The following is a 10,636-nucleotide window of genomic DNA, read 5'->3' on the forward strand; positions in this document are numbered from 1 at the left end:
CGATCAAACGTCGGTATCACACCCGCTTGCCACCATAGCCGCCTGTCTGCATGAAGAAACATACTCTCGAGGGAGCCGAATGAATCACAATCGCGACCGGCAAAAATGAACTTTCGGGCGTTATCGGATTTGGTTTTCAAATATTTGATAACTTTCTCAAATTCCCGGGGCCTGGCAGTCACCCTGCTGAATCCCGAAGTCGGTGGCTTCATCTCAAAATCGGTGGATCGGTAGTTTGACCCAAAAGTCGGTGATCTACCGATTTTTTCTGTAGGGTTGGCAGGTATGCTTGAGAGCCTTTTAAACTGAAAAATCACAAATTTTGGGCATGTATGTAATGAACGTTTTTCAGTATGGATTAAAAGGTGTTTAACGCGAAAAAAAAATTCAATAAAAGTTCCCAAACCTGTGGAAAAATGCCAGGTTTTTTTTTTCCACTTTCATTATTTTGACGAGCGCCTGATTTCACCACGCTGCCTCACAATTAGAGTAAATCATTCAAGGAAATTATTGCATACACACTCTTTTTTACTAATAAAAAGGGAAAAAATTGAAACTCACGTATGACAAAAGCGCTTTAATTAAAAAACAAAACAAGTTACAGTGGAATTCTGATAAAGTCAACACCCCGGACAGAAAAAAAGGGGATGACTTTGAGCAAGGTTGACTTTATCCATTGTACTACTGCCATTAAAAATTGAAGATGACAGCTACAAAATGACAAAGTACCTCGTAATAAACAAGATGTAATCTCAATTTCAGGGAGTATAATTCTGAAGTTGTCACCAAAACAAGAGATAATGAAAGAACAAAGTACATATATGTAATTGGTGGTGTGTACACCACTCGCTCAGGCGAAATACCTCTTCTAGAATGAATTCACCTCAGGATTTAGCCCCAAATTGTTGACTTCACGAAAGGTTAATACTCAAGTGGTAGACTGTATCAGAAAATCAGAAACACAATTACTTCAACTTAAACAAAGAAGGTAAGAAACGGGACTACAGTGAGGTGTTGACTGTAAGCAAGTTGACTTTATCAGGATTCCACTGTATCTATGTTATTACTGATCATTTATGGTGACAAAAAAGTGAAATTAGTTATCATCAACAAATGCAGAGTTCATCATTATGTCGAAAATATTTTTTCCCCCTCACAAAAGTATAATATTACATTAGCTAAAGACCCCCCTTCCCCCCCCCTTACACTTTTCTTACAGGAACCAAAGACCCGCCCCCCCTCCCCAGGCGTAAGATTATATTTGAACGGCCCCTTTTATAGAGAAAACTCTCCATGTCTTTTAAAGAAACTGAACAAGGGGCAAAAACTTTACCTTCGATTTTCTCAAAACAGCATTTTTCGGGACAGGCCCCTTGTGCTAAAAAAGTGACCAAATAGAAACCATGTATCAGTATCAGTACCATTGCTGGCGATAAAGAAGACAAAACAGATTAGTTTTAGTTTTAGTAAGTGTGTTACGGCACTTACAACAGAATAAGGTCATAAGTGCCGAAGATTAGAGGTGTTACAAGAGAGTAACAAACACAAAAAAAAAAAGAAGGAGGAAAGATAAAGATGGTAGATGTTTGATAGGAAAGAAGAAGCAAACCACACAAAGGCACCCGTCAACCACCCACTGTGATTTGATGGCTTCAACTTCATGGCAAAAGGAAAGCCAAGAAAAAGATGGATCAACGAAGTCAAAGAGACCCTCCAAAGGAACAGCATGATGATCAAAACACCTAGCATAAATCCAACAATTGACCTCCCCTCCACACCTTGTGGCATAAGAGGACAGAAAAAGTGAAAGTAAGTACTGGAGGGTACCATACAAAGAATAGGAGAGATATTATAAGGACAATAGAAGTTTAACAGGAAAGAAGGCACAAACCACACCAGAGCACCCACCGACCACTCAGGCTGAGTTTTTTTTTTCTCTTGGGGTGGGGGTGGGTTATTAAAAAAACATTCCCTTCTGAGTTCCCAACTGAAGTTGGTTTGCAGGCTTAGGACTGCCGTAGGCCCATTAAAATGTTTTTTTGTCTTTGTTGGAGAGAGGTTTCCACAACTAGATGGCTTGATAGGACCCCAGTAGAAGCTGTGAGCTGTATGAGTTGGAGAGGGGTTCCCATAACTAGATGGTACTCAGTACTGAGCTGGACGATAAGTTCAAGAGAGTCCCCGGGCCCGCGTCTCCCAGCTATCTCCTGTCCTCATAGATGTCGCCACTATTGTTGATAGAAGTTTAAAATCGTTGTCTGTTAAGTTGTCCATCAGCTCATCACCATTACATCTTCCATGGCTGTCAAGTGCTCAAGTCAGTGACGTGCTGGGGTCACAACAGTCGACATTTCTATTGCAGGTACAGATGAAGTGCACTTTAAAAACAAAAAACATTTCTTGAGTCAACTCCGCTCTGTCGCTCTGTCCGAGGAATCATTTTCATTTTCCTTGTCATCAGCATTGTCCTTTGTTGTTAAATCTGTGAGTGTAAGCAAGTCTGTTGCTGGATGATCCCTGTCTACTGGATTGTTGTCATGTGTCAAGGAAACAAGGACAAAATGAAGTCTCCAGAACCGCGGTAGATCACATTACATACCGAAAGTAGCAAATAAACCATTATAGAATAGTATAGTAAATACACACAGATAAAAACGTGTATTTTCGCTTCATTTATAGTAAGTCAGACAAATATTGCAAATAAACCAACGTAATTTTTTGTCAGTTACAATAAGCTGCGCATAACTGATGGGAATGGACTTCAATTTATCTCCAAAAATACACTGATTTGGGTAAATCCACTTTGGGTTCAAGAATAGATTATGAAAAAAATATATTGAAGGGCTCCAATTTTATCTGAGCACTTGGCAAGTGTGCAGTGGGCATTGCTGAAGTCACAGAGCTGGAATTATCTTGACACCAAACTTGCCTGGCTTGTCTGGGCAGTACACTGGGTAGCTGAGACTTGAGACTGCCACTCCACGCCAACACGCCTTTGTCGACAGACATGTTGATGGTGGGGGTAGACGTTGGCGGTGAAAGTTTCCGCAAGTTTGTTGAGGAAGGGACAGATCTAAAGGAGGAGGGGGTTGCTGCCTTCCTCTCCCCTGTGAACAAAGTTGTCGATGTCAGTGACATGGAGGACAGTCAGGACAGTTTTTTTTATCTGTACCTTATCATGTCGTTGTATAGGTTTTTTTAAAAGTCCATACCAACACTATCAGGCTATTTAAGTGGCGGAACCCCTAAATTTTAAAGTCCGTCTTCGATAGGACAAAGACATGTGGGTTGAGAGCTTTGAAAACTCCACAAACCCCCAGAGTTCATGAAGGCCCAGCCCGGTACTTGAACCAGGGCCATCTACTTTGTCCACAATGATACCAACAGAACCAATCAGATGGCTCCAATTCTATCTGTGTACCCGGCAGCTGTGTATCTGACTTTGTCACTTTGTGCAGAGATTTGTGCCTCTGTTATAAACCTGTAACCGTGGTTTTATGCACCCCGCATAATTTAGCAAAATTTGATCATTTTTTTGCATAAAATTTCCGATTATTTTCCTTCATCATTCTTTGTAAAAAATTAACAGAATCGCTTAATTTCACATTTTTGGGCTCAGTTTGCATAATTTCAGAATTTTTCTTTCATAAAACGACGGGGGAACGGATAAACAAAGAATCTATGCCAGTTGCAGATTGCCAATTTTATCACACCACTTGGCAGGTCTGGTACCTATGGATTAAAAGGTGTTTAACGCGAAAAAAAAATTCAATAAAAGTTCCCAAACCTGTGGAAAAATGCCAGGTTTTTTTTTTCCACTTTCATTATTTTGACGAGCGCCTGATTTCACCACGCTGCCTCACAATTAGAGTAAATCATTCAAGGAAATTATTGCATACACACTCTTTTTTACTAATAAAAAGGGAAAAAATTGAAACTCACGTATGACAAAAGCGCTTTAATTAAAAAACAAAACAAGTTACAGTGGAATTCTGATAAAGTCAACACCCCGGACAGAAAAAAAGGGGATGACTTTGAGCAAGGTTGACTTTATCCATTGTACTACTGCCATTAAAAATTGAAGATGACAGCTACAAAATGACAAAGTACCTCGTAATAAACAAGATGTAATCTCAATTTCAGGGAGTATAATTCTGAAGTTGTCACCAAAACAAGAGATAATGAAAGAACAAAGTACATATATGTAATTGGTGGTGTGTACACCACTCGCTCAGGCGAAATACCTCTTCTAGAATGAATTCACCTCAGGATTTAGCCCCAAATTGTTGACTTCACGAAAGGTTAATACTCAAGTGGTAGACTGTATCAGAAAATCAGAAACACAATTACTTCAACTTAAACAAAGAAGGTAAGAAACGGGACTACAGTGAGGTGTTGACTGTAAGCAAGTTGACTTTATCAGGATTCCACTGTATCTATGTTATTACTGATCATTTATGGTGACAAAAAAGTGAAATTAGTTATCATCAACAAATGCAGAGTTCATCATTATGTCGAAAATATTTTTTCCCCCTCACAAAAGTATAATATTACATTAGCTAAAGACCCCCCTTCCCCCCCCCTTACACTTTTCTTACAGGAACCAAAGACCCGCCCCCCCTCCCCAGGCGTAAGATTATATTTGAACGGCCCCTTTTATAGAGAAAACTCTCCATGTCTTTTAAAGAAACTGAACAAGGGGCAAAAACTTTACCTTCGATTTTCTCAAAACAGCATTTTTCGGGACAGGCCCCTTGTGCTAAAAAAGTGACCAAATAGAAACCATGTATCAGTATCAGTACCATTGCTGGCGATAAAGAAGACAAAACAGATTAGTTTTAGTTTTAGTAAGTGTGTTACGGCACTTACAACAGAATAAGGTCATAAGTGCCGAAGATTAGAGGTGTTACAAGAGAGTAACAAACACAAAAAAAAAAAGAAGGAGGAAAGATAAAGATGGTAGATGTTTGATAGGAAAGAAGAAGCAAACCACACAAAGGCACCCGTCAACCACCCACTGTGATTTGATGGCTTCAACTTCATGGCAAAAGGAAAGCCAAGAAAAAGATGGATCAACGAAGTCAAAGAGACCCTCCAAAGGAACAGCATGATGATCAAAACACCTAGCATAAATCCAACAATTGACCTCCCCTCCACACCTTGTGGCATAAGAGGACAGAAAAAGTGAAAGTAAGTACTGGAGGGTACCATACAAAGAATAGGAGAGATATTATAAGGACAATAGAAGTTTAACAGGAAAGAAGGCACAAACCACACCAGAGCACCCACCGACCACTCAGGCTGAGTTTTTTTTTTCTCTTGGGGTGGGGGTGGGTTATTAAAAAAACATTCCCTTCTGAGTTCCCAACTGAAGTTGGTTTGCAGGCTTAGGACTGCCGTAGGCCCATTAAAATGTTTTTTTGTCTTTGTTGGAGAGAGGTTTCCACAACTAGATGGCTTGATAGGACCCCAGTAGAAGCTGTGAGCTGTATGAGTTGGAGAGGGGTTCCCATAACTAGATGGTACTCAGTACTGAGCTGGACGATAAGTTCAAGAGAGTCCCCGGGCCCGCGTCTCCCAGCTATCTCCTGTCCTCATAGATGTCGCCACTATTGTTGATAGAAGTTTAAAATCGTTGTCTGTTAAGTTGTCCATCAGCTCATCACCATTACATCTTCCATGGCTGTCAAGTGCTCAAGTCAGTGACGTGCTGGGGTCACAACAGTCGACATTTCTATTGCAGGTACAGATGAAGTGCACTTTAAAAACAAAAAACATTTCTTGAGTCAACTCCGCTCTGTCGCTCTGTCCGAGGAATCATTTTCATTTTCCTTGTCATCAGCATTGTCCTTTGTTGTTAAATCTGTGAGTGTAAGCAAGTCTGTTGCTGGATGATCCCTGTCTACTGGATTGTTGTCATGTGTCAAGGAAACAAGGACAAAATGAAGTCTCCAGAACCGCGGTAGATCACATTACATACCGAAAGTAGCAAATAAACCATTATAGAATAGTATAGTAAATACACACAGATAAAAACGTGTATTTTCGCTTCATTTATAGTAAGTCAGACAAATATTGCAAATAAACCAACGTAATTTTTTGTCAGTTACAATAAGCTGCGCATAACTGATGGGAATGGACTTCAATTTATCTCCAAAAATACACTGATTTGGGTAAATCCACTTTGGGTTCAAGAATAGATTATGAAAAAAATATATTGAAGGGCTCCAATTTTATCTGAGCACTTGGCAAGTGTGCAGTGGGCATTGCTGAAGTCACAGAGCTGGAATTATCTTGACACCAAACTTGCCTGGCTTGTCTGGGCAGTACACTGGGTAGCTGAGACTTGAGACTGCCACTCCACGCCAACACGCCTTTGTCGACAGACATGTTGATGGTGGGGGTAGACGTTGGCGGTGAAAGTTTCCGCAAGTTTGTTGAGGAAGGGACAGATCTAAAGGAGGAGGGGGTTGCTGCCTTCCTCTCCCCTGTGAACAAAGTTGTCGATGTCAGTGACATGGAGGACAGTCAGGACAGTTTTTTTTATCTGTACCTTATCATGTCGTTGTATAGGTTTTTTAAAAGTCCATACCAACACTATCAGGCTATTTAAGTGGCGGAACCCCTAAATTTTAAAGTCCGTCTTCGATAGGACAAAGACATGTGGGTTGAGAGCTTTGAAAACTCCACAAACCCCCAGAGTTCATGAAGGCCCAGCCCGGTACTTGAACCAGGGCCATCTACTTTGTCCACAATGATACCAACAGAACCAATCAGATGGCTCCAATTCTATCTGTGTACCCGGCAGCTGTGTATCTGACTTTGTCACTTTGTGCAGAGATTTGTGCCTCTGTTATAAACCTGTAACCGTGGTTTTATGCACCCCGCATAATTTAGCAAAATTTGATCATTTTTTTGCATAAAATTTCCGATTATTTTCCTTCATCATTCTTTGTAAAAAATTAACAGAATCGCTTAATTTCACATTTTTGGGCTCAGTTTGCATAATTTCAGAATTTTTCTTTCATAAAACGACGGGGGAACGGATAAACAAAGAATCTATGCCAGTTGCAGATTGCCAATTTTATCACACCACTTGGCAGGTCTGGTACCTTGATACTCATGCACAAGTTGTGGTACGGAATAGCCAATACAAAAGTATTTATAAGACAAATAATACATAAATAAATTTTTTAAAAACAAAAATCAATTATTTGACTTTGTTAATTTTTTTCTAGTACAGGCTTATAGTCTCTAGCACCACAAGAAAGTCTCATTTATGACCAGGTTTGAAGATAGCAGAGCACAGGGCTGTGTCAGCTAGAATATAAAGTAAAAAAAACTTAGATCAAAAGATATATACTAACAAGAAATACATACTTGCATTAAAAAAAACAACCCCAAGCTATCTCATCAGTGTGTACAAAGGGAAATAGCTCATTGGGATATCGTCCTTCACCTAGTCGTGTTAGAGTCATTTCCCTTGCTATTGGGCAGTCAGGGGAATTAAACAGAGGACAGCATGAAAAACCTGTAGTGTTACACTTTCAGCCCCAATATACATGACATAAAAGATTAAACTAGTTGTGGAAGTAGTCAAAACTTACATTTAACAATTTACTTACAAGAAATACATACATACATTAACCCTTCCAGCCCCAGCCATTTTTGTGCACTCCCTTATCCCAGTCCCAGCCAATTAACACATTACACCCTGACTCGCCCGGGATCGCCCGGGAATTCCCTTACGCGCTCCACCCTGACTCGCCCGGAACCGCCCGCGCCGACCCAGCGTCTTTAGAAACGAAAGTCTCGCCTTGACGAGACTCTGGGGCCGGGATTTTGATTTGCATAGTATAGCAAAAAGTTTCTTCTTTCGTTTGATACCGAAACGAAATTTTTCGGGCCAGTAGTTTTAGTATTAGAGCTGATCGAAGTGCGATCGCGTTACCGACACTTCGAAAGTGTCTCGACTTGTTGAAAAGCGACACAATTGAGTTCGAAAACGGAAATAACGATGGATTTGAGCAAAAATGAGCATGTGACAAATCAGAAGGCTCAGATTTTGATGAAAACGTTGTAGGAAGAGTTTGGGGCGATTCCGATTGATCAGACGGAGAAAATCTAGAATTTAGACCTAGGGCCCGACCGCGAGGCTGAGAGTGAGAGTGATGGGTCGGACACCCCGATTGAACTAAAGTGACAACATTTCCAACAGTTTGCGCATACATAAAGTTATATTTTTCTGAAACTACATTCAGTTTTCTTTTTAACTTTTATTTTTTCAGGATTTTTGGAATTTGTTTAGTATTTTTAAAATGTGTTTTTTAAAGGCTTGTATTCACGAGAGGTGGGTTCCTTCCCCTTGCTTAGGATCTAGGAATGGACTTCCCGTCCAGGCCCTTAGGGTGTAATGTGTTAAGCAGTATTTCAGAGAAAAAGGCATGCATTCTAAAAAGTGATGTAGTATCTTTGTAATGAGGGTTTAGATAATAACATATAACAATGTTTAATGGTAAATGTACAAATATGAAAATTAAAGTTTAATTAGGTTCGCGTTTTCCGAAAATGCGCAAATTTGGTACCCCCCAAAACAGTATATATGCTCTTGGGACCGTGGGAGGTGCAAGTGCTGCTGAAAATATACGCCCATGGGGCTGGAAGGGTTAAAAAACACAAGAAGTTCAAGTTCGGACTTTCATTCAATACACCAACAAACTACATCCAACAGCCCACATTTTGCACACTTGCCTATAGACTCTCCATTCATCCTTCACACTGGTGAGTGTAGTACTGTGTTGGCCACCCAGCTCAAACCTCTCCACACAGTCTGCTCCTGTTTCAGCAGGACAGGTGTCTTGTGGTTTGAACAGCGTGTTCACCCTTGCGCCACAATGAGGCCCAGTACTTCCAACTTCTGCAAGGGAGGGGATGGGGAAGGGGAACTGTGGCAGTCTCTGCAGGAAATCCAGCTCAGGCCAGTCTTGGCTTAGGTCTGCTGAGTGGCCACGTCTTCCGGCTTCATGACGGGCTCTCCAGTGACTCGTGCTCTCTTGCCGGTCCAACGTGTCTCTCCGCCCTCTGGTGAAATGCCTGTTTTCAGGTGGACGTTTTACACAGTGAAAAGATCTATGAAATCAATCACAACAAAAAAAACTTCTAAGGTGCCAAATGTTAAACAAAACTAACAAAGGCAAAGGCAACCTAGAGTCTGAAGGCAAATTTTGTTCACTTAAATTGTCCCAAACTGGAGTTTCTTTTCTTAGAATCTTGCTTCCGAAGAAGTTTGACACTGAATTATTTCTGCATCTCAACTTGGACAAAGTTCTGCATTTTAAAACATAGCACACAAAATATAGCAACACTCAAACTGTTCCAAGTTCCAAGATCTATTCAACATAGCAAACAGATCTGCACTGTTTCAAAAACAAACTGTGTAACCTTCCATCCTGTACATATCTGAATCTCTTTATAAACTTGACGAAACAGTGTTGTAAGACGGCCAAAAAGTGCAAGGCATGAAACTGACGTGGAGGAAAACGATGACAAAGATCACTACGCTGTCTTAAACCTTCAGCTTTGTGCTGAGACTGAGGTCTCTACTCTGTGCTCTCAGATGTTTTTCCTTCGAGTCGTCTGAACGCTGCACCGGCTCTAGCAACCGTTACTGATCTCTGTGTCTGTATTGGCTGTTTGAGACAGTCTGCTCCTAAGGCAAAGGTAGGTGAAATTTTCTACTGCACTTGACTCTCTCTGACATGAACAAAATATGAGACCGCAGACTCTGGAGAGGTACACTTTTATGCAAATACGAAGCTCTCCGAGAGGTGGTTACAACACTATTTTCATCTCTTTTGGTATTTAATGCAAGTCCAAAGTTACCACAGCTGCTGGAGAAACAGGTAAGCTGACGTTGGCAAAGAGGCGTTCTCTTGCTCAGAGCAGTTGTAGGCAAACAGAAGATACCTGATGATAATTTTGAGTACTTTGCCAACAGGCGCAGCTATGAGATGACTGAGCATGAAATAAGCAAACAACTGTTGAAATGAAGCTTGTCTACTTTACTGGTCGCTGCCAATCATTGAAGCAAAATAATTTTTTAATCTATAATTTTGTCCCGTGCCCGTTCCTAGCATAGATCTAGAATCTATTATTATAAGAACGCCATCATGAATAATAATCAGTACAACCAGGGGAAGAAAGTTAGTAGGTACACAGTACTAAGAACAAAATAACAGTAAACACAACGCAAACAACACCTTACAAAAGCTAGACAGCACAAAATCGCAAACACACAGAACTCAAACTACGACAGTACCATAATATTATTGTCAGCTTAAAGTATTTTATATCCTAACATCCTCTGCTCCCAAAGAGTCACGAGGCGGGCACTTTCCCACATTCCCACTCCCTAGTGGAGCAAACCAAATTTAGTTAATCGTCACCAGACAAAAAAATAGGCCGAAATATGTGCGCTCAGTCTCATCTACTGGTGACTACGTTAATGGGGATCTACTCTAGGGCCATGGGCCTTGGAAAACAACAACAGCACACACATATATATACATTTGTCTCTACACTATGGCCAGCCAAGTAAACCGAAAATCCCAATCATCAAACCTTTACACAAAATTTA

Source organism: Aplysia californica, unplaced genomic scaffold (assembly GCF_000002075.1).
Source record: "Aplysia californica isolate F4 #8 unplaced genomic scaffold, AplCal3.0 scaffold00088, whole genome shotgun sequence".
In the NCBI taxonomy this organism is placed as follows: domain Eukaryota; kingdom Metazoa; phylum Mollusca; class Gastropoda; order Aplysiida; family Aplysiidae; genus Aplysia; species Aplysia californica.